The sequence below is a fragment of the Anastrepha ludens genome, chromosome 4, assembly GCF_028408465.1.
Source record: "Anastrepha ludens isolate Willacy chromosome 4, idAnaLude1.1, whole genome shotgun sequence".
In the NCBI taxonomy this organism is placed as follows: domain Eukaryota; kingdom Metazoa; phylum Arthropoda; class Insecta; order Diptera; family Tephritidae; genus Anastrepha; species Anastrepha ludens.
The window spans coordinates 50,564,043-50,592,015 of NC_071500.1; the positions used below are offsets into that span (position 1 = coordinate 50,564,043).

At 37.7% G+C, this 27,973-nt stretch overlaps 1 protein-coding gene and 1 long non-coding RNA gene across 4 annotated transcripts in view; one reads left to right on the forward strand and one right to left on the reverse strand.

Moving 5' to 3' along the window:
• Positions 1–27,973, forward strand: part of LOC128862259 (protein encore) — a 116,857-nt gene that overhangs the window by 24,662 nt on the left and 64,222 nt on the right. The window lies entirely within an intron of this gene.
• Positions 3,668–27,751, reverse strand: LOC128862262 (uncharacterized). Of its 2 annotated transcripts, none has more exons than XR_008454447.1 (3): positions 27,540–27,751; positions 4,876–5,011; positions 3,668–4,821 (listed from the first exon to the last, which is right to left on the reverse strand). It is a non-coding gene; the product is annotated as an uncharacterized LOC128862262 (long non-coding RNA). The 2 variants fall into 2 exon arrangements; XR_008454446.1 differs by lacking the exon at positions 27,540–27,751 and adding an exon at positions 27,333–27,531.

Genomic DNA, 27,973 nt, shown 5'->3' on the forward strand with positions numbered 1-27,973 from the left:
TAGAATCTGATGTCAGCGATGTTGAATTTGAAGACATTATTGGATTAGTTCCAGATCCAAATATTATTTTAAAAGGTGAAAGAATGTATTATTCCTTCATGAAGGCTCTGAATATATTTAAAAGTATTTAAGATAACCGACTGTATTTTGAAATAAATGTTTTGTTTTTGTTTTTGAGTTAAATTTGTTTTTATTTAATCTGTGATCAAGTATCCCTTGTTTATGCTCAAGTATCCCACTATTGGGGACACTTGATCATTTTGCACTATTTTTTAAATAATAATAATAAAATAATATGCCCACCTATTTAAAAAGTAACGTGATAAAAATAATGTGCAGGAATGTTGTCACTTTCGTGAGTTGTCATTATTGTTATCTAATTTATTCAGAAATTCATAAATATTGACCTAAACCAAAACTATGATCAACTATCCCCCACTTCCCCTATTGATGTTCAGGGAGACTATACTGAATAATAAAAATAAATAATTTTAAACCATAAAATTGTATTTTTCTTATCGAACCGTAAAAATTATTGAACAACCTGGTATGTATGCCTTTAATTCACACGAAGGGCACAGTTACAACAATGATTTCATGGGAGCACCAATCCCTTCATGAAAACAAAATACAGTGACTCAATAAAGAACTCGGACACCTAAGTGATATAGTTTCAAATAAAAAAAGTGCGTGTAGTGTAGAACACATAGCAGAAAGCAGAAGTGAAACTTTCAAGGCGGACAAAAAAAAGGGAGAGTGAGAGAGAGAGAGAAAGAATATATATCTAAATAAATTCACAACATTTGCAGAGAATACAAATAGACAAAATTTACAAAAAACGGAGAAGGGTCGACCGGTGTAGGTAAGCGCCAGACACAAACCGTGGCAACAACGCGCACTACTCCGAGCGTTTATCACGCGCACAAACGCAGCGATTCCAGGACCGCAGCAACGGCAGAAATTACGCAAGGCAATACCAATAAATCCGTCGCCGGAATAGATAGAACTTTATAGTACGCACAAGCACTAGCCAGGAACGGAAATAAGCGCCAAAAAGTAGGCACCAAAAAAAAAAAACCGCAAAAAAAAATTGGGAACAAAAAACGCCCCAAACAGTTAGCACCAAGGGTTAATAACGCCAAAAAGTAGGCAGTGTTATTTCTCACTAGAAATTAGCAACCACAAGGAAAAACTCAGGAAAAATTGCATAAAGTGTATCTAAGATATATATAAGGTATACCTCTCTCTCCTTTTCCTCAACGTTACATCTCTTTTCTCTCTCGCGGAACGAAAATGCCCAAAACGTAGCATGGTTCAGACCGCTCGCGTAGCCGATGCACGGGCATCAGCTGTCTGTTAGTTGACTAATTGACAGTCCATAGTTCAGCCCATTGTTTACAAGCACGCGGGATCATTTTGCCGAGAGTAAACTCGAAAAAAGAATGCCAGTAATGGATTTCAAACCTAATAGTGTGATTGCATTATATTTGGCTGGAAATCACAGCCAGCAATTGTTCGTGAGCTCAAACTCCTTAAAGTAAATAAAGTACGAGAATTTGAGTCATCGATTGGCTACCAGGAGGCAGCACCCGCCACAGGTAAAGGTTTGGGACGCTGTAAGCGCAGATGGGCGCTCTCCAATCGTTTTCATTGAGCCTGGCGTCAAGGTAAATACGAAATATTATCGGGAAAGTATTCTGGAGGTTGCTTTGAAACCGTCGACAGACAAACATTTCGGTGGCAGACCACGGACGTTTTAAAAGGACTCAGCACAGTCTCACAAAGCTCGGTTGAAACAGGAACGGTCAAAAAACAACGATCCGTACTTCATAACGTCCACACTATGGCTCTGAGATTCACCAGTCGCGAATCCGATGGATCATTCTCTTTGGGCCATTAATAAAGAAAGGTCCAAATTAAAAGACTTGAGGCGTCTAAAAAAGCCATTGTCTGAGAGTGGGCCAAAATACCTGCAAGTCACATTCGGGACCTTGCGAAAAGGTTGTCATGTCGAGCAAAAGAAAATTGATTCTTAATTTTGTGTTATTTTCACGCATTTTTTACTTTGTATTGAGTGCCGGATTCTGTAGCATGACCAAAAAGAAGTCGGACATATACGTATAAATATAAAGTAGAATTAGGCAAATAATATTTAAGAAAAAAATTAATATTATGTCGACAAGCGTTTATTTTTTCTCACAGCATTGAGTCTTCTTGGCATAAATTCGGCCACCTTCTTGCGTGTTAAAGGATCTATTTTCCCCCACTCTCCTTTAATAGCATCTTCTAGGTCTTTCTTATTTCTAATAACCAGCTTTTTCAATTGGTTTTCCAAATGAGCCCACAGATGTTCAATTACATTGATGTCTGGAGATTGCGGAGGGGTTTCAAGTACTTTAGGACAGTTGTACATAAGCCATAGATGGAGATCAAGTGCTTTATACTTGGGATCGTTGTTAGCTAGTACTGGAAATTGTACTTAAACCAGCAACTTTTCATGAGGTCTTCTCGACAATCATATTATCTGTCTTAAATATGTTAAACCTGCTTTCAGCTGCGAATAAAACGTGCTTCCAGAACTCGATCTCCTTATCTCTTTGCTAATTTTATTCTCTTGTGTCGGTTAATCTCGTGTATGAAAGGTTTTTTTCGTGCAGCTCTTCCATTAAAATTGTTCTCTCGCAACACTATACGTATACTTTCGGGGTTGCAGTTAGTTAAGGTGTTGCACGACTTCTGTTGCGAGCTTAGGAGCGCTCAAATTTGGATTTTTTCTTAATTTATTGCACTATCCATCGTTCATCTGCATTCATCTGCTGAAAACAGTTTTGGTCGTCCCGATTTCTTCTTATTTTTTCACGGATTTTGTTTCTTTGAATCGTTTTATCACGTCGTATACAGTCGAACGGGGTCCATCTACTATTTCTGCGATTTCCCGAACGGTTTTACCCTTTTCATGATGATTAAAAATTAAATTTCTGTCTTGAATTGAGCTGTGTCCGCGCTGTTTACCCATATCTGGAATTTAATTCAATAAAAAACAACTGAAATTTTATTATAATTTATTACTTTTGGTTTTTTCTGTGCACTGTTTTACCGAGAGAAAATTAATTGTATTGTAGAATTCCCCGTTTTAAAGTGCCAAACAATCGCAATAATGCCAGATGTCCGACTTCTTTTTTGGCACCAATTTGGCGAATGCTGCATGATGAATTTTTTATAACAAGAAGGTAATGGGTTTGTAAATTATTATTACTATTTTTTAAATTCTATTTGAATCTCCAATAGAAAAATATAAAAATAAAAGTATTTAACTTGCATTTTTTACAAAAACTTTGAATTTGAAGCTGCATGCTATGTATGTTAATTGTTGAGCCACTGTATCTCTGTTTTTCCGGCTGGAATTTAGAATAATGTCTATTGGGCAATTTTTGGCAAACTATTATGTCTTTATTAATGAAACTTGGTGGGGATGCTAGTGAGGTGTTAAGGAACACTCTTTATAACTCCAAATTATTCGGGAAATAATAATAATGATCGAAGCAATACAATACACTTATAAACCGTAATTTTTGGCTTTTAATTACTTTATTATTTTTTGTGATACGCTTAATATCATTGTTTTTAAGTTTCGATGAGTTGTATGTTTTTATTTTCAAAAATATTTCTCAATTTTAAATTACAGCAAAAAATACTGCAGTTTTACAATGAACCTTCCATTGAACATCCCTGCATACGAACTTCGTTTTTATTGTGTATGGCAACACCAACTTTTCACTAAATAAGAGAACTTTAACATTAAATTACTTAAAAACTATAAGCCTCCGGCAGGTTCGGTTTTCAGTTTTAAGATGGTGATACACCCCTCTATCCCCCCCTTTTAACCTTTTTATCAAAGCGATATACATTATACTAAATATTTCCCGTTTTTCCAGTAACTGTTTCATTTGTTCTTTGTCCTTTACAATCGACACCTTACCTTAAGTTTGAGTTACAGCTGCTTTCTTTCCCGCATCAATCTTAATAAATGGTTATCTCGTGTGCCTAGTATTCAGTTTTATTTCAAGTCGACTGGTTTTGGCAGCTAAAAATGTAGACGTATATGATTCATAAACGTGTATTATTCGTAAAATTAGTAAGGACGCGTCCCATTTGTTTCCTCATCACTATAGCAGCAGCCGAAAGAACTTAACCCTTTGCACTCCGTTGTCGCCGTTTTTGCGACATTAAAAAGCTAACAATAAATCCGCTGTCGCCGTAGCGGCGACATGGTTGTTTTGCTGCCTTGGTGCCCTTAACAGTTAGGTAAGCAAAATAGTCTGTGCTTATCTATTATAGTATTATGTTGTAAATCAAGGCGTGACATCTAATATATACTCCATAAATGCTGGTGTGCCGCAAGGCAGTGTGCTAGGTCCGGTTCTGTACACAATATTCACTGCCGATTTGCCAGTGTTGGCAGATGTAAGCATTGCAACGTATGCTGATGACACAGCTATAATTGCAACATCGCTGACCCCAGAAGGAGCGTCGCTGAATGTACAGAAAGAGCTTTATGAAGTAGAGAAATGGATGCACAAATGGAGGATTAGAGTCAACCCCCAAAAATCTACACAGGTAACGTTCACTCTTAGAAAAGGAGACTGTCCTCCTGTTAATCTTTGTGGTACTCAAATACCACAAAATACGACTGTGAAATATCTTGGTGTACATCTTGACAGAAGGTTGACCTGGAGATCACATATACTCTCTAAAGTGAAGCAACTCAACCAGAAAACAAAAAGGATGTATTGGCTTTTTAGTAAAAAATCGCAGCTAAGCCTGGAAAATAAAGTAAGAATCTATAATGCAATTTTAAAACCGATTTGGACTTACGCTTTACAACTCTGGGGAACAGCAAGTCACTCCAATGTGGAAATAGTCCAACGTTACCAGTCAAAAACTCTGAGACTAATAACAGGTGCTCCTTGGTTTGTGAAAAATGAGGAGATACATAAAGACCTCAATATTCCTTATGTTAAAGAAGAGATAAAAAAATATAGCAAAAATTATATTAATCGGCTCGACAATCATTGTAATACCCTAGCTATAAATCTGTTAGATAATAGTCAAAGTATACGACGACTAAAACGATTCCATATACTAGATTTATCATATAAATAATATAAAATATCCCAACATAAAATGGCATATAATGGTTAGTCTCAGTGGATACTAAACCATTTCTGTTAAGTACCTAGGTTAAGATTACAAATATTATAACATTTGCTTATTGTCGTCAAGATAGATTGCAAATAAAAGTATACATACAAAAAAAAAAAAAAAAAAAAAAAAAAAAAAAAAAAATCTTATAGTGTTTATGATACGTTTATTATGCTTACATTGTAATAAGAGTAAAAAGTGCTCTATTTAAGTTTATTTCGTTACACTCATAACGTTATAACCCTAGTGAAGATGGAAGGCGAAAATTTTGACGATAGTTGTGAAATAAGTGATGTGGAAGATGAACTCGATTTTGCGTTGCTTGCCGACGATTTAAGTGAAATAGAATTAGAAGATCATTTAGAGACAGATAGTGACGATAGTGACGTAATAGTAGTTAGAAAAAAAAGAAGAATTGCAATTATTGAATCAGATTTAGAGGACGAAGATACACCATCTGTAGACGGCGATGTATGGAGTAATATTACGGGAAGCGACATTCCTTTGGAAAAAATCAATTTTTCAACAGGAAATAAAATACCAGGGCCACAAGTTTTCAACATCGAGGAACCATTACAATTTTTTAAACTGTATTTCACGGAAGAGTTAGTGGACGAAATAGTGTCAGAAACAAATAGTTACGCCAAGAACAAATTGAAAAATAAAACTCTTTCCAAAGATTCTATATGGCATACATGGCGCGACACAAGTAAGGAGGAATTTTGGGCCTTTATCGATGTAATTTTGAATATGGGAACTGTGGTTTTGCCAAATGTTCAAGATTATTGGTCTACTAGTGCAAATACCAAAATACCATTTTTTTCTGATTTGTTCACTAGAAGCAGATTTAACCAATTATTTTGGATGCTACATTTAAAAACAGTTAATCAGCAACAAACAGACATCAGAACACGGATTCAACGGGTCAGTAATTTTATGGAATATATCAATTCGAAATTTGCGGAATATTTTATACCAGGACAAGATATATGTGTCGACGAATCGGTAATAAAATTCAAAGGTAAAATTAGTTTTATAACCTACAATCCAAATAAGCCTACAAAATGGGGCATACGCATATACGTTTTGGCTGACTCAGAAACTGGGTATATGTACAATATTCTCCCATATTATGGTAGTATTACCTCCGATAATCTTATAAAACCTCAATTGCCTGTCAGTACTAGAATTCCATTGCACCTGTATAACAATTTATTGTCGAACGTACCAGATGCACAAGGTTACCATATGTATACAGATAGGTATTACACTAGCATTGTCCTGGCGGAAGAATTATTACAAATGAAATGCCATCTAACAGGTACAATAAAAATCAATCGCAAGGGCATACCTGATCCAATAAAGAAACCCAAATTCGGTGAAAATAAATCGATCGCTTACAAAAAGGGAAGAACGATGATATTGTCTTGGAAAGATAAAAGGGTGGTTACGCTGATAAGCACCAGTGATAGCGCTGGATTCATTACAAAAACCAGATTTGTAAGAGGAGGTGAACAACAAAATGTGGAAAAGCCAAAAATTGTTGTTAACTACACGGCTTCAATGGGTGGTGTTGATCGCGCTGATCAATACGCATCATCATATTGTTTTCTAAGAAAATCTCTTAAGTGGTGGAGGAAGCTGTTCTTTTGGGGAATGGAGATGTCTGCAATAAATGCATACATTTTATATAAGTGTGTAAAAAAAAGTAAGAACGAAAAACCACTGTCCCATTTGAAGTTCGTCAAGAGATTAGTCGATCAACTTGTAGGTGAATTCCGCGAAGATCGATCAAGACCTTCCACTTCAGCAACTGAAACAAGACTGGACAAAAAACTGCACATATTGCGAAAAGGCAAGAAAAGAGATTGTATTGTTTGTTCTAATAGACAGGAAAAAGGACAAAGACGCGAAACTTCGGAATACTGTGATACTTGTCCCGGTAAACCGCGAATGCATATGGGCAATTGTTTCGAAAGATATCACACTTTAAGAAATTTTAAGTCCTAAAATTTATGTTTTTCTTTTATAATATAAGTTAGAATATGTTTTGTTTATAAAATAGCTAAGAAATAAAAATTTTGTTTTATTGAAACGACTCTATTTTTCTTCTACATCATAGGTATGTACTTGGAACTAATATAGTGCTGGAGTTGCTGGTAGCCTCTATGCATTACTAGGCTGGAGTGCAAAGGGTTAACTATCACAATCTCTCACTAGGCAGAAGCAGCGCACTTTGATTGGCTGTCAAGCTCACCTGTGCCATATCTAAATCATCTCATGGTGACTTATGCTGACTAAGTTGCGCAGCAATTTGTATACTCTGTGTAATATGCTTGTTTTCATGTACATACATACATATGTACGAGTACGTGTTTACAATTAAGAGTTTTCATATTCGCAGAAGAATATATTTGATAAACATCAGCAAATTCTTTTTTTTTTATTCCCTTATTTGCTTCTCTTTTTCGCTCGCATTACTTTTTCAATGTGCCCAACATATACGCAAGTTTAGCTAATTTTTCCCCAATTTTTATTTCGCTATTGTTGTGACGTTTTCTGTTTTTCTTTTCATGTTGGACTAAGCTATTTTTACGTTAACCTGCTTTCAATTTCGCTGTATGAGATGAGATATTCGCGTTTCGTGTGCGCTGATACGCTAGTCGCTTGCAAGCAGCTGGCTTGTCTGTAGGAAAATGATGATCGGGCGGCCGAAACTTCTGCCAATGATTGCCTTTTGGGCATAGTTCACTTGTAAATTAACGCGATTTTTACAAAAATCGTACTAGATTGTTGCGTGTGCTAAAGATTAGATATTCTTCTTCTCGAAAAGCATCTCATCACAGCAGGTGGATTAGGTGTTTTAACCATAAAAAACTACCAGTAAAAAATTTCAAGTTGTAAATAATCTCATCTGTTCAGTATGTCTTCTGATGTTGAGAGCACTAAAGTGTAGCAGGCTTTGTTGGCACCTAATTAATGCTTTTGAACAGCATCTGCAAATGTTAAAACTTTATCATGACCGATTTGCGGGTATGGTTATCTTTCGCGGAGGTGGCGTAAATTGGATACCAAGATCGTACTCTTATCGTACTCGTATCTCTACAGACTTTTTATTGTGTCGACGATGTTCTCAAAGTTAACACCACTTAGGAGTTTATTCAAATTCAGCAGTAGCAGCTATTGAAAATTGGTTCTCTCGGATCAGAGAGAAATACGATATAACTTAAGACACCTGTGTAACCAATGCTCCATTCTTCCGAGAAAGAGACGGAGTTCATGAATTCAGAATTTTTGGTGGATCTAAGAGACACAGCTAAGTTAAGGATGCGACAGTTGGTCCGATTCGTTGACTACACACGTTGTTCATGGTTGGTGGGAGAGACAGGCCACTACCGTAGTCTTTTGGTATTCACTCCAATCTAAGCTAAAAATATATTTGTTGCTTGTTTAACGACATATAAAATGAATACTTAATTCCCCACTCAGTTCAACTACTTCTACTAATTGTCACGGTTTACGCCCAGCTGACAGAATCCGTATGAGTAATGAATGCGACGATATCGGCACCATCTGCGTAAGTTAGAACTTCATGCGAACAACCTAACAAGTAATTTTGATTCTTAGTAATGTCGATACAGTCACGAAAATAACATTTCAAGTGCTGTTGCTCCCGAGATCCTACGGGGCTATTCTACCACTTAGTTTCGTTTGCTATGTGTTGACAATGTGCTCACACACCATGCGCTTATCCACTCATTCATTTAAAGTATATAGGTATGCGCAATTATAGAAGCATAAATTAATCTACCCGTTTACACAGTCGGACTCAAGATTCATTAAATTAGCTGTCAAATTTGTGTTTGCTTGAAGATTTATGCTAGTTCTTATTGGATTTGGATAAGCAATAGCTGCTTTTGAATCACTAACAACTTAGCGATTAGGCGGCATATAATTTGGCAGCACTGCTTTATTTTTGTTTTGACAGTTCGCATAGTAAAAAATTTGTGGAACAATTTGTTGTGATCAAAGAAAAGCAAACGAAACAGAAACATCTAAAAATATACAAATGGACACTGAACGATTAAATTTGGTAAGCACATATAATTAAAAAAAAAAATAACCCTACGTATACTTGGAAAAATGTCGCTTGAGGCTAAAAACAATGTTGCTTGAAAATTGCTAAGAGGCTAAAAACAATGTTGCTTGAAAATCGATAAACTTTTGTTGCTTTCACATAGGAATATTTCGCTTGGCGAGCAGGGAAGTGGTGAGTCGAACCCAGCTAATACTAACAATTTGGAAGTAAGGCAAAAACATTCAGCAAATTATTTAATGGCACAATTTATTGCAGTAGTAAGCAATTGGCAGATAACCGCTGACTGATACATAGATACATGGGTTAGTTGCATAGGTTGCTCGATCTTTATTCGTTTAATTTGAATTTTTGTTGTATCGGATGTTGCTGATGTTGAGATCGTTCCGTCTGAACGCTCGCAGCCCGGGGAAAATTCTTTTTTACTACGTTATTTTTTGTTTGTTTTTTGGGTGCTACTGTACAATAATTTTACTTTGCTTGCATTACTTTTGGCATACAGCCAAAAATCAAAAGCTAAAAGAACAACAATAATATGAGCGAGATCACCAAAAGCAGCTGCTGCGTTACCATTAGTGATGATATCGAGCAAGCGCACAAAGCTAACCCTGCAGTAAACATAGCTAGTTCTGAACTAGCGATTTCTCCACACTTCGGTGATCCTCATCATCATAATTTGCTTGTAATCAACTGGTGAATTTAACGTTAGAATATCCTAGACGGAAGTCAATTGTCCTCGCTCTGCATTGCCATTCGTCAGCCACTTTGCTAGTACTGAAAAGCCAACTATTTCATTAGTGTCACCTGTTTTTTTTTTTTTTCGAAACAATCAACTAGTATTTTTGTACATGAGGATGCCATACGGGATGTCAATTATCAGATTTCGATCAGAAATATACTAGTCTGATACTAGTTCTCATTATTAGTTCAATTATAGACCAAAATCAATAATATGAGTAATTAAAAATTAAAAAAAAATATCGTGAATACACTATTAAAAATTTTTTATTAGGTCAAATTAAAAATATTAAAAGGTTTTATTTAACAGCCTTATATTTACTACTAATATTAGTCCTCCCTTTCTCGAGTATTGCTAAAATGGAAAAAAAAAATTTATAAATATAATATTTCAATATTTGCATAAATCCAAGGATTAAATAAAATTATTGTATAATCGGTACAAATTTGGTCTTTTTCGGACTAGTTCGATTTTAGTAAAGAAATTCTACAGGGTCCGGCAGTCGAAGTGTAGTAACCAATTAAAAAGGCCATAAATTTAGTTTGGAAAATTACTTTTATTCAATTCAAAGTAAAAAATGTGTGAACATAATACAAAATTAATAATCAATTTCCTTTAGTTCGATGTGACCAGTTTTTGCCTTCACTATGGCCTTGAGATGGTCCAGGAATCGAAAGCTGCCCAGATGTGACTTGCAGGTATTTTGGCCCATTCGCGGGCAATGGCTTATTTCAGCGCCTCGAGCCTGGTGAATCTTCCAGTTCGGACCTTGCTCTCAAAAAAGATCCAAAGAAAATAATCCATCAGATTCGCGCTTGGTGAATTTGAGAGCCATTGCGTGGACGTTATGAAGTTCGGAACGTTGTTTTTTAGCCATTCTTCGTTCACTCGAGCTTTGTCCTGCTGCTTCAAAGCAACCTCTAGAATACTTTCCCGATAATATTTCGCATTTACCTTGACGCCAGGCCTGAAAACGTTTGGAGAGTGCCAGTCTGCGGTTACAGCGACCCAAACCATTACCTGTGGCGGGTGCTGTCTCCTGGTGGCCAATCGATGACTCAAATTCTCGTATGAACGGTCGGTCATATAAACCTATCGTTTTGGGAGTCTAAGAATTGCGCAATTTGAAACATTTCCTCGTCAGAAAACGCAATGTTCGGAAATTGACCGCTTTCGGCTAAGCAAAGTTACTCCTTCGCTCTCTCAAGTCTGACTTGTTGCTGCTTTGGTGTGAGATCATGCGTCTTTTGGACCTTGTAAGTCTTGACTTTGAGATCACTTTTCAGTATACGGCGAAGGCTACGGTCAGTTATTTTCAGTTCTTTCGCCATTTGATTGGCACTTCATCGGGGATTTCGCTCAAGTCACTTATTCACTTTTTGAACCATTTCACGTGACGTTGCAGTCTTTTGAAAACCACCTCCATGACGTTTCGCGGTGCTACCAGTATCATTGTGACGAGTAATGGTGCGATAAACAAAAACTTTATTTACTTTAAGGTTCTCGCGCTCATGAACATTAGTTGGTTGTAATTTTCTAGCCAAATATAATGCAATCGCACTATTAGGTTTTAAATCCATTACTTTCTTTTTTCGCGTTTACTCTTGGCAAAATGCTCCCGCGCGCTTTTAACAATACTCTGGACTGTCATTTAGCCAACTAACAGACAGCTGATGCCCGTGCATCAGCTACGCGAGCGGTCTGAAGTTGGTTACACTTCGAGTGCCGGACCCTGTAATTATTATTATTATTAGAAGGCCATTACGCACTGCGACCAGAGCTGATCTATTGTGAAAGGCCTATTTTGTAACCCTAGAGTTTTAGGCTTTTTAGAAATTTTAGCACAGTTTTGGGTTTGTTGTTCCAAAGATTGCATGGAGATACTACGATACCACCAAGGTGGTGAAGTCTTTGTCTGCCCAACGCAGGACACTCACAAAGCACATGTTCTGAGCTTTCTATGTCCATTTCGCAAAAGCGGCAGACATTGGTCTCGGATAGACCAATATTGTTTAGATGGTACCTCAGGCTGCAGTGACCTGTAAGGTATCCTGTTAAAAGACGCAGATCTACTCTGTTTAGTGAGAGAAGTTTGTCAGATATTCCTTTGTTGGGACTTAGGAATAGTTTGGCTTGACGCTGACCGGCACAGTTTAGCTAGTGTGCGGCAAGTTTTCTTTCCTCCCATTTCCTAAGGAATTCATTAATGTGGCCTTTTGTCAGTCCACAGAAAGGCTCAGGACCAGTAAGTTGCATATTTGCTCCTTGTTTTGCAAGGTCGTCAGCCATTTCATTTCCCTCATGTCCTTCATGTCCCGGAATCCAACATAGTGTTACTGTGTTGAGGTTTCCTAACGTGTTTAAGAGGTTTAGGCAATCGTTTACCAATTTAGAGGTGATGGTTGTAGATAGAAGGGCTTTTAAAGCCGCTTGGCTATCTGAAAGTATGTAGATGTGAGTACCTCTCATTTTCCTTCTAAGGCATTCTCTCACACATATTTCAATGGCATGTATTTCTGCCTGGAATATTGTTGGGTAGGATCCCATCGGAATCGATTTTTTGAATTTGGGCCCATTGATTCCTGCCCCTGTTCTACCATTTTCCAATTTGGACCCATCAGTAAACCATAGCTGGGAGCCAGGTTTGAAGGTGATAGAGTTAGTTCTCCAGTCTGTTCGTTCATTGATTATAACTTGGAAGTTCCTGAAGAGTATTGGTTTGGGTGATAGTATATCATCCCTATGAAGAATGGGACTATGTAGGAAGTCTTCTAAGATCTTTAAATGTCCTTTCATATCCCCACTTTTAAGTTCAGATATACCTTTTTGTCTTAAGGCACTCGATCGAGCTTCCCTTTCAATTAGAATTGGAAGCGGTGGTATGTTCAGGAGCACACCCAATGCATCCGTGGGACACGTTTTCATAGCCCCTGTAATACCAACACATACCAGGCGATGCAGTTTGCTTAATTCGTTTGTCGCCTTTCTTTGCTTGACCTTGGGCCACCATGCTAAGGATGCATAAGTGACTATGGGTTTTACAACTGTGGTGAATGTCCAGAAGGTCATTCTAGGGCTTAGTCCCCATGTCTTACCAAAAAGCCTTGTACAGGCAAAGAATGCCCTTGTGGCTTTTGAAGTAACTCTCTCAATATGGGAGTTCCACGTAAGCGTTTTGTCAAGACTAACGCCAAGATAGTTCGTTTCTGTCGAGAGTTCAAGTGTTGTTCTATTAAGGGTCGGACATTTGAGATTTATGTTCCTTCTCCTAGTAAACGGTACAAGTGTTGTTTTGGATGGGTTGATGGAGAGCCCTTTTTCCGTGCACCATTTGTTTATTATTGTAAGGGCTTGCTGAATGCGATCCGAAATGGTTTCCTCATGCCACCCTAATACGTAAACTACTAGGTCATCAGCGTAACTCTGAGTGTGAAATCCTAGGTTATTCAGTTTGTGGAGAAGTTCATCTATAACTAGAGTCCACAGAAGAGGAGAGAGTACGCCACCTTGAGGGCAACCTCTTGTGGCTTTGATAGATTTGATTGTTCCTCCTAGTTCGGTGCTGATCGTCCTAGATTTCAGCATGAATATTATCCATCTAGTGATGGGTTCAGGTACCTCCTTTAGATATAGGGCATTATAGATTGCCTCATAGGAGGTGTTATCAAAGGCTCCTGATATGTCAATAAATGCACATAGAGCTATCTGTTTTGACTCAATAGCCTTTTCAATAACTGTTACCAGGCTGTGTATTGCAGTCTCAGTGGATTTTCCCTGTTGATAGGCAAATTGAAGTCGATGCAGTGGGAATTTAGCTAGATTGTATTCCCTAATATACTGATCAACTATCTTTTCCATTGTTTTAAGGAAAAATGAGCTGAGACTAATTGGTCTGTATGATTTAGGCAATTGTTCGGGTTTTTTCCCTACCTTTGGAATAAATACGACCTTAACCTCAGCCCATTTTGTAGGCAAATATCCTAGCAGTAAGCTTGCTTTGTATAGTCTGACCTTGCTTGTATAGACCCTGTAATAGTAAACTAGTATGTTTTTCTCAACACTTTGGTGTTTCACTGCCGGGAACATGTGTGCACATACACACGCACGCCCAAAATATTTTTACAAACTGTTGGACTTGTTTACACTATAAGTAAAAATTATTTCATTCTATTTAATCGCATGGTTTATTTTTATTGTCACTCCGTCTGCGGGTGCTTCTTCCCTGCTGACACGCGTACCTCCACCGCCATATCGTACACAACGTCGCAAACAGCCCATAACGCGGTGTAGGACAAAAAAAAGAAACTACAAAATCAAAGAAACAAATTAAAAATTAGATTCAAATCGGAAATAAGAGAAGCAAAACATTAGAAAATGAATGGTTATTTAGTACATAGTTTGCATTTTTTCAACTCATTTTAGATTTGTGCGCGCGCATTCATCTATTTTATTGGCTTTGGCTGCGCCGCTATTTCGAGAATTTCATTTTACAAGTGGTCGTCCACAAATACATGCTGTCACACATACACTCACTCACCGAATATTATTTTTGCATTGCTAAAGGCACATTCTGTCAAAAAAAGTATCGAACATTCATTATACAAAAAAGCCCATTCAAATATTTGCAGGAAGCTAAGAAATTCACCGAAAATTTCAAATTTATGAAAAAAAAAATTTATTAATTATGCATCTCGATAATGCATAATCTCACAAAGCTGTCATTATATGTTGTGAACGAATTTCGCGATAAGGTTCTCGACGCAGATCATCATGCATACAATCATCATTTTCCCCTGATTTTTCGCGGCTGATTTTTTCTTCGCTTTGAAACTCAAATTATCACTTACCACGAGTCTGCAGAAGTCATAAAAAATAATACGCGGCGAGAACTGATGCCGATTTCGAAATATTTGTTAGACAAATGTTTTTATGATTGGTTTATTTGTCGGTTTATTATTCCGAAAGAGTTCAATCTTGAAAGAAATATAATGAATTTGAATGAATAATCAATGGTTCATGTTTTATTTACCGATTTCTGATACTTTTTTGACAAAATGTACATGGAGCGTATCGCTGTAAGATACAACTAAAAGAAATTGATTAGCCATTTTATACGAGAAAAGTCATATAAATTTCGGCAGCTATAGCAAGCACATCGAAGCATGCAATTTGTAATTTCAAATATGATGAATCTATTCAACTGCAACTGTACAGGCGTCTGTGGGTATTTGTGCGTGTAGATGTGTGCCTATAAAAGCCAAACACATTCACTTTGGCATAGTTTAGCGAAAACGTGTGCCATGTCGGATTTTGTGTCGTAAGTGTGCTGCGTTTGACTTAATCAGTATCAGAAGCAAAATTTTCGTTTTGACAATGAATGTAGAATGACGTAAACTTTGAAAACATGTTAAGTAGTTTTTGCGGCAGAATGCATTATAAAATATGTAGAAATAAATTTATAAAAACGTATGAGCCTTGTTTAATGTACGAGGGCATTCAAACAAAAGTTTGCTCTTAACTAAAATTAGTTTGATAGCTAACAATTGAACAGTTTGTTACTATCAAGGAGTACTCGCTGTCATACAACAACTGCTTGGGATTTTGGTCACTTAGGCGCATAACTATAGACTCGGTTGTAAGGGTCTAGTAGCCCGTGGAGAGTTTGTAGGTGCTCACAATGTCTGCCGTCTACTTTATAAGTCTGTCGTCTGTTGCGATCTCTACACGTAATAGAATGAGTACCAGGCGCATGATTTAAAGCTCGATCGCACGGATTTCTAGTGTCGAGTGCGTCTCTTAAACTGGCAATCGCATACTGTGTTCTTAAATTCTTCCAAAATGGACTCGTAAAACTCTTCGAAAAATTGTTTTTTAAGCGAAGCAAGAAATTCAGTCGTTATATATATGAGATGCGAATCTCCCTTAATCAAAGTTTTCAAATCAACAAGTTTGTGATTCTGAATTGGGAAAGAAGGTTTCATACTACAATTAGAGATGAGGGACGGCACAAGGGCATGAAGCCTGGCCACAGGACTTTTCACATCTACACAGAAGTTTCTAAAACTTTAGACGGAGTGGGAGCGGGAATTTACTGCTTAAAACTAAGGATAAAGCAGCCTATCAAGCTGCCAGACCAGAGCAGTATTTTCCAAGCGGAGGTTTTTGCTTTGGGAAAAGCCGCAGAGCTAGCCTACACAAGAACAAGAAAGAGCTCAATAATTAATATATACGTGGACAGTCAAGCAGCTATAGAAGCAATAAGCTCATATTGTATTACGTCCAAAAATGTTCAACGGAGCAGAGAGGCCATAGAAAGGCTAGCCGCAAACAGTAGGCTGCATATCTATTGGGTACCTGGTCACAAAGGCATTACGGGGAACGAAATAGTAGATGAGATAGCGAAAAGTGCCGTTAGACTACCATTTGAACAAGAGAACGACATACCAAAACCGCTAAATACGAAATAGACGACTACATGAAAAAACGAATGGAGGTTTGTTGGATTAATTTGACCACATGCAAAACAACAAAAGTCATATGTAGAACTAACGACAAAAAACTGACTCAATTCGTACTTACGCTCTTGCGAAAAGACTGCAGAACTATCATAGGTATGCTGACAGGTCATAATCTATTGGCTGCACAAGCGCACAAGATGGGGATTGCTAACACGGACAAATGCAGGAAATGCAGAGAGGATGTTGAGGAAACTTTAGAACGCCTTCTGTGCGTCTGCCCTGCATTATTAAAAACGCGTTGAAAATGCCAAGGAGACCACTGGATCTAACAGCTCTGCTTAGATTCGCCAAAAGCGTTGACAGCCTACACGATGTCTACTTTCAGTATTCGTAGAGGCCGGTCTCCATCTGGTATCGCTAGGGACGAAAAGGTTTATACGTGGCTTAATGCCAACCAGGCTAACCTAACCTAAGCTATATCGCAGCATAATTTGTTAGAACCCCAACCACATCTTTGTTGCGCGCTGGTTGCTAAATACAAACATAATACATGAGGATGTTCATATGTCATATATTGAGATATGTTTTTGCGTGTGCAGTTCTCTCACCGGCTGACATCCTAAACTCGCACAATTAACTCAAACTCACATCCAAAGTTTGCTTACGCTTTGATTTTTGTTATGTGGGCCAAATGCACCACTGTCAGGTCATGTGGGCTAGTTACGTAAATAGTTTAATTGGAACATGTATATATGATACATACATTCTTATATACATACGTATATACTTACGTTCGTCGTGCACATGCATTGTAAATGCTAGCCATTTTCTGTATATAAACCATTTTTAATACATGGGAAGTAGTGCAACTATGTAATCCATGTGCACTTACATATGTATACGTGAACAGTAATTAAATTGCATACGTATTAGTATAACCTAAAAACTTCACTATTCATCGCAACTGCGAAAAAGCAAAGTTTTTATGAAATATATCCATAATTGTTCTCGTTATCACTCACACACGTTGATAGTCGTTATCAATTCTATTATCGCTTTCGTTTGTTTGCTTGCTTGTTGATCGGAAATCTTGCAACCCAACTCGGTTCCTGGGCATCCCATTTGACTACCCATATTCATTTCACTTCACTTACGACACAATTATTCTTTTCTCGCTCATTAACGCAATTATGTGTAATGCGCCACAAAACACCAACCAATAACAAATCTACACCTACACACACACGCACACACCAATCTGGGCATTCTCCCACCGCAAACACACAACCATAGTTGCAAACTATGTGCATATATAAATTTTAGCCGCACTCACATAAACCAGAAGCCAGCCAGCACGACGGTCTGTGTTGCATCCATTTTTGAAAGGATGCTTATCAAAGTGTCGGCACTGCAGCTTCTCCTACTGCAATGTTGTTGCTCTTGTTGCTTTACCACCTTTTACCCTGTACCGCTCACTATTTATCCATTGGCCTTTGCAGGCTTCGTTTTCCTCCATAATCGCGTGCATTATTTATTCTTTTGTTGGAGTTCCTGGTACTTGTCTTGTTTTTATCGTGTTTAAGTGAATTAATTAAAGCATTTTGTTGAAATCATTTTAATTGAATAATAAAACATCCTACTTCACACTACATAGCAAAATGGGATTTATTATGAGGCATTAAAGTTAAATGTCGTGTGTTTTATAATTATGATGAAAACGCCTCTGATTTCCGTGGTAAGTAAGCGAGCATAAGGGGTTTTCAATAAGTCCACTCGAATTGTCTCTGTGTGAAAGCTACCGCTGTCAAATTAGCGGATTGCAGAATAAGTGTTCTTCAAGTTGATGGGGGTTACGAGAATTCCCGGAAGATCCATGCGACCGAAACCGAAAAATACACTGTTTTGCAATCTTATTTCTCCGAAGATACGCAAAGAGCTGCGCTTACTGTCTATGACGATCGATATCAGACGATGAAAGCATTACATCCATTTTTCATTGCCAGTGACGAGGCGATGCAGAAAACCCTTTCTTTTCTGCCGTTCAAGAAGCATCTCGCACTCACCAAACGTCTCTCGATATCCCTCTCCTTCAATTGATGGGGCACCCAGTTACCTGTTTTCTGGACCATCCCCATAATTGTTGTAGTTGAGTATCTTTGAATTTTTTCGGGCCCCTTCGCAATCTTTATCGCTTACGTCGAAATTGCCGCTTTGGAAGCGTCGGAAGCACTCTTTAAGTTGTATTTGATGGAGTGTGATTACCGTAAATATTGATCAATATACGAACGTTTCAGCTGCACTTTTCTTTAAAAGGTAGCAATGAAACATGACTTCCCGCAAATGCTGTTTTTCGAGACGAACGTAGATATTTTTGACGTGAGATAAAAAAGGATCTTTACGCTTCAAACGAATGCCAACTACTACGATCGAGACCTCACATTTACACCTTCAAATCCCCAGTATATTACTAGAGCGGACTCAAAAATATTATCAGCAGTGACACCTTCTTTTACGAGGGCAGAAACTTATTCCCATGCCCAATAATTGAGAAATTCCAGGCCTTCGCCATCTTGGCATTCACTAACCACCGTGGCGCTATGTGAATTTGTTGATCTGTGCAGATACACCATAAACGTTTGCGGCCATGAAGGTCAGCACAGCTTATAGCTCACACAGCTCGTCATCCGATTTGTGGTGCGCGTCTTGATGTTGTTCAGCAAATGGGGAAATCTATAATTTTATGCCACCTCCAAATCGCAAGTGTTTTTTTACGTCCAGCTTTTTCGTGACGGAGAAACAGTCGGAGGTTCGCAATTGTCTGCTGAGAAGCGACCGCTACTAGAAAATACCTTTTCTATCATGTGATGTTACTGCCCACAGTGGTTTTCGAATCCGAGTAATAGTCATACACAAACCCAATCGACTACAGCGGCCGCCAACATATGAAATAAGAAGCCTGTGTGACGATATCACTTAAATTGTTTGCTTTATTTAATTTTAAAGTTCGATCCCTCTTATCGAAGAACCCTATGTATAATATATTAATTTTAGTGCCAGAAATTCACACTGGTGCCGTGTGGGTCAGGGGCAGTGGTTTATTAACCCTTTCGCGGTCAATAGTTTCTGAAATGACGTTTCAGTGGGACACTTGCTATATATTCAGATGCAATGAAGGTAATCACTTCGGGATTGCAGCAAAATGATCGAAATCAATAATTGAATTAGCTTTTAGACATTATATATGCATTCTATTTTTGCGAATATAGCCGTCCTTTCCTATTTGCAATCCAAACTTGATAGCATAGGTCAGATCGGGAAGTCCCGTATTTGTGGCTTTTATCGTTTGTGTAACATTTTGTTTCAATTATCAATGACGGGGAATGTCGTCCTGCTCTTATGTTATGGCGTTTGCGGGTTTGTCCGCGAAGGGTTAAAAGCTTAATAGGAAAAGTGGAAAAGCAACAAGACGTACATCACAAATAGGACGATGAGCTCGGCTAAACACCCAAAAGAGATTGGAAACGCCAATTATATACCTATTTGTATATGTAATAAGTGAAGGAAAAGTGAATAATGTGATTATAGTACGACGTGGTAATGGATACCAACAATTGCGTTCGACGCTCTTTTCTGCTGAAACTAAGGAAGCAGTCCAAATTTGGCTAGGCCATATATTTGGTTGTCCTCCTTGCGCGCCAGCAGCCTAATTCTGATAAACTATTCGCTTACCAAAAAAAAAAAAAAAAAGAAAAGACGTTTGCTCTTCCCTACAAATCTTCTTAGATTGAAATTTAGTAGTAGAGATATGGTTCCTGGCTCGGAAGAGTCGTACAGTCCTTTTAGCTAGATTCCATCATGAAATATGATATTATATACAATATAAATTAGTTAGGTTAGGTTAGGTTTTTGTGGCAGTTGGCTTATGGCTCACTTAGACCATATAGGTCCGTTGTGGTGCCACTGTGTAACTCGGGAACTTTTCTGTTTACTTTTCTTGGAACCAATTAGACTTTCTTATGAAGCGCAGGAGAGGTTTTATCCCAACACCTGATAGTTCCGTGACAGAGTCAAAATGGTATTTTCCTAACATCCTTGCTTTACTCCAAGCTAAGGCTGAGCAATTACAGAGGAAGTGTTCTACTGTTTCTTCCTGTTCCTCGTCTCTACAACTTCTGCAGTATTCATGCGCAAATATTCTTAACCTAGAAAAGTGCCTACCAAACAGCCTATGACCAGTGACACAAGCCACGACCTTCGAGATGTTCGCTCTTGAGAGGTTAAGCAATTTTCCTTACCTTTTTAATCTACTTGCGCCCAAATTAGCCTGGTTGTAAAATACGTATTTTCTTCTCTCCATTCAGAATATTATTTTTTATCCCTAATTTGTAAGTTGCCATAGGAATTCCAATATTGCCTCTGTTTTCAAACAGACGAAAATTAGTACCCTTTCTGGTTAGTTCGTCGGCCTTGCGGTTCCTTCAATATCTCTATGTCTCGGGACACATATAAGGCTGACCCTGAAGACAGTGCTAATATCATTTAGAGCTGCCACGCTTGCCTTTGATCTTAGTATAGCTGCCTCCATTGATTGATGATGTAGTCCAGAAGTCGGATAATAATTCTAATCCTAATTCTTTAGAAAAATAAAACTCCATAGCCTCTTATTTTCTAGTTTGGATCTATCCTTGTAGAAATTAAGGGTTTACAGATGGACAATGGTTAAAGACGTCATGCTGATGTTTTTATTACTACTAAGTAGCACTCATATGCACTTATGTATATTCGAAGTTATCCGCAGTTGAGTCCCCTTTCTGTTCTGTCGCGGCCTAAGCACATGCAGGATTTTTTAATTGGGACGGGTCGCTGTTGATAACCGGTAAAGCGGAGATGATATGAATCGGCTTAAAAGATCGGGCGATTCGTGTGTAATTTGAAGTCACCACAAGTGACAAGCGTCCGATGCCTTTAAAATTAACATAACTCAGACCTTTGCTGAAATTACGCGGGATCTATGTAGCAGAGACATAAGAAATTCGACTTCTCGGTGCATGCTACTGTGCGAAGCCCCGGGGAACATTTGAATAGTGCCATATTCCATATTTGGTGGCATATACATGCCCATAATCTGAAAGCAGAGATTCGTAAATACCTCACACATAGTTTGTTCACAGCTTGGCATAGCGAATGGTGAAAGTGTATAAGGACTTTTCGCCATCAATTATTACTGTAGAAATATGGGTTGCTCAATTTAAACGTGGTCGTACAAGCCTTGAAGACGATCCACCTCAATTACATCCAAGAACAACAATAACACTAAAAATCGTGGAAAAAATACAGGATATCGTATTGGGAAATTATCCAGTAGAAGGCCTAGGCATCTCATTGCGCAGTGGAGGCAATATTTTGACTGAAGTATTGGGTCTGTGCACATTCGCTAACAACGGAACAAAACCACATTCGAATACGCATTTCTCAGCAACATTTAGCGCGTTTTCGAAAAGATAAAGTGGATTTTGTGCGTCGATTCATTATTATGGATGAGATTTAGCTCATCATCATTTTTCATCATGACAATGCACCTTGTCACAAGAGCATATTAACAATGGCTGAAATCCATGAATTAAAGTTGTTGAAGCATCCACCGTATTCACCAGATTTGGCCCCTAGCAACTGCCATCTGTTCTCAGACCAAAAAACATGTATGCGTATAAAGCGTTTTTCATCAAATGTTGAGGTCAGACAGCTATGGAAGCGTTTTTTTTCAGCCCTTCCAGGTTCTCGCTTCAGGGACTTATTGCACAACCTAGTAATTCAATTATTCAAAAGTAGTACAATCGATTCTTCATCCACCAGAAAATAGGTTCAGCACACAAGGTTCCACTTTTGACTCATTAGATTCCATTATGGGAAGTCCTTTCGAAAAAAATTAAATGACCTGAATGATTGGAACTTCAATTGAAGTTGTGCCTCACTTCCTCCAAAAAAAACAAAAAAACAACATCAACGCCATATCACCTATAGTCTAAAATGAGGAGACGTATAAGCAGCTAAACAGCCGATTCATAAGAAGGAAAATAAATACCATTTGTTTGGTTAGGGCAAAAATAATAAATATTAGTAAAAATGTTTTGAAAGTTGCATTACATATAATATTCAACCCATTAGCGTTTGAGATATAATCCTACTGGAATATGTGTAGCCAAGAGCAAATTAGAGTAAAAGAAAACACATTGGCATCAATTTCGAGAATGCTCAAAGGCTTTTACTTCCTGGTAGACAGTATTTACTTAAATGCGAAATCCATTGTGCACAGGTGCATTTGCAAGAATTTACATACATACACACATATGTAAGTATATGTATGCAAATTTATGTACATACTTATTTGTAATAGTCGCATCGTGAATGCTCGTATCATAGTCCAAAATTCACGATCATTGTCGCGTGCTCATTGTTGCAACATACCACTCGTATGTAGTTTAGTTGTAAGCCAGCCATACCTCCTGCCTTAAAGCACACAAATACACAAACACCAACTTACTCACAAATGCATATATACTAGTGCTGAATTCAAATCAAATCATGCTCACAGCACACTCAAGTCTAGTCAACTTAATGTCTGGCCAAGGCGCCGAATTGCATCGGATGCACGCCTCCTTTCGTACACTACACCATACCACCAATTTAATACTATGTATGTATATGCAACAACGAATACTGCAACAGAAACACACACATATGTACGTATGCAGCTTTATCTTAGCCAGCATTACACATGCGTGTGTATGTGTAAGCAGCGTGTTCAGAATCTGCAATTGCAACGACGCTGGTGCCATTGTTTCTGCTACTGTTGCCCCTACATCTAAATGTACAAATGTACGTGTGTATATATGTATGTGTGAAGCTCTCGTTTTGGCGGCGGCCTCGACACAGCATCACAGCTTCAATCGTGTCCTTTGTACAGGATTTCTCTATTTTCCTTTTTTATCACTAGTCCCTTGTCTCCTGCCGAGAATATTATATGCGCCTGTGTGTGTGTTAATATGTACATTTACAAGAGAACGCTGATTATATAACATGCTTTGTGTGAACACAAGCATATATTATTTACATATTACAGAGATTATGTGACATTTGTTGTTGTGTGGGTCGTGTGACCTAAATACGAATACATAACAACAGAGCATAGTGCTGAGAATGATACTCTCTACTTTTATTATAAGGCCATTGAGTAATCTTCATTCTTCAAAATGGCATTGCTTCCATTTTGAAAATAATCACGCATATGCACGTACATACATACACATAAAGCATCTTTCGTTTGGCAGATTATTTACATCCTATCAGAAGGACAAAGGAAAGCGATTTTCCAAGAAATTTACTGGAAGATATGTTAGTACATGTTGCATGTTGTAAACTTTGCATTGAAGTTTCTTTTTTTGTTTCAAAATAATTAGTTTTAAAGCTGAAGTTGGCAATTGCTGGGATATCTACTAAAAAGTGCATTTAGCGTTGGGAATGATATTTCGAAATTTGATAATCAAAAATTGGAAAAGAAAAAATGCTTCATTAATAAGAATAAAAATAATTAATTTAATTAAAGTAAAGAAGAATTCATATTAACGAAATCGCGTTTCAGGCAGTTGGTCGAGAGGCAAATCTGTATATGCATGCAGAAACGGCAAAGCTGTGCTCGTGGCCTTAAACAGCCCTCCAACCACTTTAAGGGTTATTGAGTCCTGTAAATCCAGCCTAAACTATGTTTTTAGACATAACATTATGATGCTAACATGAGTCCCGGGACACGTGCGTACCTCTGACTCTTTAGCTAGAATAGGCTCCGAGCCAAAGAAGTTGGCCTCTCGCTTCTGCAGCCATCAAAGCCGTGCTTAGCAAACGGGTTACTTCAACCCACAAGCGAGCTTGGCAGGCTGAGAGCGGCTCTCGCAGGTCCTCCTGTCATTGAGCATTAGGAGCTGTAGGCAGCTGGTTGGACTGATGACGGGTCACTTTCTATAGGCGAAACAGACAGTGCACTCTGCCTACCATGTGGAGAGGACGATGAGACGGTGAACCACTTTCTGTGCGTCTGCTCGACCTTCGCTCGAATCAGGTTTGAGGTCTTTGTCACTGATGTGTTAAGAAGCGACAGCCTTGACTCAGGTTTCTTCGGAAGTCGAGTAGGTTTAAAGAAAATTAAAAAGGGAACCCGAGTGCAGTACAATGGACTAAATGTTGTGCATATGGGCATTTTTATCATGTCGCACGTGACCATGGTACACATTTAAACTGGAAAAAAACCTCATCCAAAACGTTGTTTTAGTTTCACAATAGGCTTAGCTTTTAGCACTTAAACCTCTGATGGGTGCTAAATTTGAGTTTGGTACATTTTTGGTTTTCAAAATAATTTCGAAACACCAAAGTATCATTGTTAGCGCGGCCAACAATGCAAATGCCGATATCAGCGAACCTCATACAATATTTCGGTGTGACTAATTTCATAAAAGGGGCAGTCGGTATTTAAATCAACTCACTTATAGGCCAGATAGACGGTAGCGTTGATCGCGATTAATGATTTATTTCGGAATTATCGTAGGAATTAAACGCAACTAGACTAATACGCGTATTTGTTGCCTACGGTCCACCTTTTACTGACAAAACTGCCCGTTAAATCCCGATTGACACCGCCGTCTGTCTACGCTATTAGACCGCTGCCAAACCGTTGTGATACCACAGTAGCAGGTTACCAGCTACTTCTCTTTTTCCGAGCAGGTATATTGAAACTCACGTCTAGTTGAATTGTAAAATTTACAGTATAAAGTGCCTTACAGACTGGACAAAAATGTAGAGGAAAAAACAGGTAAAATTTGGTAACAAAAATATTAGCAGTCAATATAAGAGCGATATTAAGACACTAAATTTTAAATTTTTACAATTAATAATTAGATCGAGATAAAGCGAAATCAACCAGCCTGGAATTGGATAATGAATTATAGTCTCGAAGTGGGCGAGAAATGGATACATTATTCGCAAATTTAGTTTTCCCCATAAAAAGTGTAAAAATTGCGAAGGCTTCTTTGATGAACATTAAAGCTTATCCGGTCAAGTAGAACTGGGCAGTCGACGATAATACTGAAAATAAATAAAAGTGAAAGGACTGTTCTTCTCTTTTCTAGGATTAATTATCATTAGTAATCATAAGTAATTATACGATAGAACAGGGGCCTCAAATTGAAGTAAACGTAATGCCTGTTTAAGAAATATATTTTGAATATGTTCAATTCTATGTTATTCAAAGTTGGTCGCAAGGTCTCCAAATGATAAGTGAGAACAAGCAAGAGCCGTAAACAGTCGTTTATATTCGGTTTGATCACGACAACGCAAGACTTCATACCGCAAGGCAAGCATTAGGCAAGCCGACCGAGCTCGGATGGGAGCTAATGCCGCATCCACCATAATACTCTCCGGATATTGCACCTTGTGATTATCACCTTTTCCGTAGACTTCAATCCTATATGAATAACAAGAAGAAGAAGCTAAAAGGTGATTTTTTAGTTATTATCTTTTTAAACAGTTGACGCACGTTTCGTGTTTTGTTTCACTGCCAAAAATCTTCAGTTAACCATGAATCGTCTTACAAACGAACAACGCTTGCAAATCATTGAATTTTATTATTAGGTATACGGGTCAGAAAATTAAGATGCATTGCGACATATAAAGCCTAGAATCGAGTACGATTGTGAAAGAATAAAATGTGACGACTGAAAGAAATTTCGTACTCAATAAAATTTCATGACCTTTAAAGTCCTTTACCCTCTGTAATATATTCTTAGGAATGGTGGCGAATGTGTTAAAAACGTAGTGACGCCTCAAAAATGTTAAATGAAAACACCTAAATATTTAGCGCTATCTCCTACTTCTAGCCTCACACCATTTAATGATGGCTTCACAAATTGTGGATGTTCATATTTCCTCAAGTACTTTTAATTGTGTTTTGCATGCCGTTTGGAAACGCCTCCACTTTTTTACAGCTTGTGCCAACGTTGGATTGCATTTGTAAGGCTTGTTCGTTTTGCATTTCACATTTCTGCGAGCTTCTCCCGACTTTGTCTCAAGCATACGCGCTCATATCGTCTTTTCTTTTCATTCATTATTTCATTTCATTGTTTCCTTTATCCAACGCTTTCCACTGTTTACTAGAATTCCGTATTCTTTTCTTGTTTTTTCATTTATTCTTTTGTAGTTTTGTTTGATCTTCCTTCACCTTTTCTCCCCATCGTTGCCTTCCTTATTTTAATCTCCGTCTTTTTGGCTCATCCAGATTTAAATGATTCAAAAGTATATATTTACAGAATGACTTATTGATAAATACACATAAATTTAATTTTCAATTTTTTTAGTTTCACCCTTACAATGTCGCACGTGATCTACTTTATATACGAAAGTACCAAAACCACAAATCTTCTCAGTTTTCAGTACGATTTCTTTTATTTTAATTGCATAAAATACCTATCTTTATGCTTAATATTTGGTGATCTTTCTGTATGTCCCTTCGAGAAAGTGATAACATGCATACATATATATGTATGTATGTCGTTTGTCAATGTCGCACGGGACGTCGAAATATGCGATAATGCAAAAGCAGAAACCTATATTATTTGCAATCAGATAGTTTACTTTTGTTTTCTCCGAAAGATGTAGAGGGCAAAAGTCTAGACATAATGCCTCTCTTTAAGAACTTGGCAAAAAGTGCAATAGAGATATACAATACAAATAAAAAAGTTGCGCTTGCACGACTTTGTACTCGGATTTTTCGAAATCTCTTATGAATACTTACATATTTACATTAAATATGGTTGTTTCTTGTGCAAATATGCTAAAATAATGTAATATTATTAATTGCTAATATTTTGTCTGCGGTGCACCTACTGGTGTAAATGCCCATATATCGAAATTATTTTCCCGCAATTTACTTTTTTATACAGAATTATTCTAAAACTCAAGTCAACTGGTAAAATAATTTATTGCTAATTGCCGTGCTTACGAAAATGAACGATATTCAATTTCCTTGTGTGCAGCACCGGTTTTTTTTGGCTTACCACAAAAACAAACAAAAGTTAGTAGTGACACTTAATACAAAATAGAGCAGGCAAAGAATGAGGAATAAAGACAAAAGATAAGGAATTTATCATCAACTGTAAACTAAGAGAGAGCGTAGTTTTCGTCTATCTCTCCTTCAGGTATTTGGTTTTTATACCCGTGGGCCCTTTTGCCTAAGGTACAATAGTTTTGCTCAAATAACGGTTATAAGTAACAGCGTAAAGGGATTGAGATATGTAGACACAGACATGTACTCGTATGTAAGTATGTACATACCAAAATGCTCAGAATGGGGAGAGAAGTCTGCTTAGCTATGTATATACACATGAACGAATCGTGCTCGCCATTCGCTACTTGTCATTTGTTATTTTAATTTTT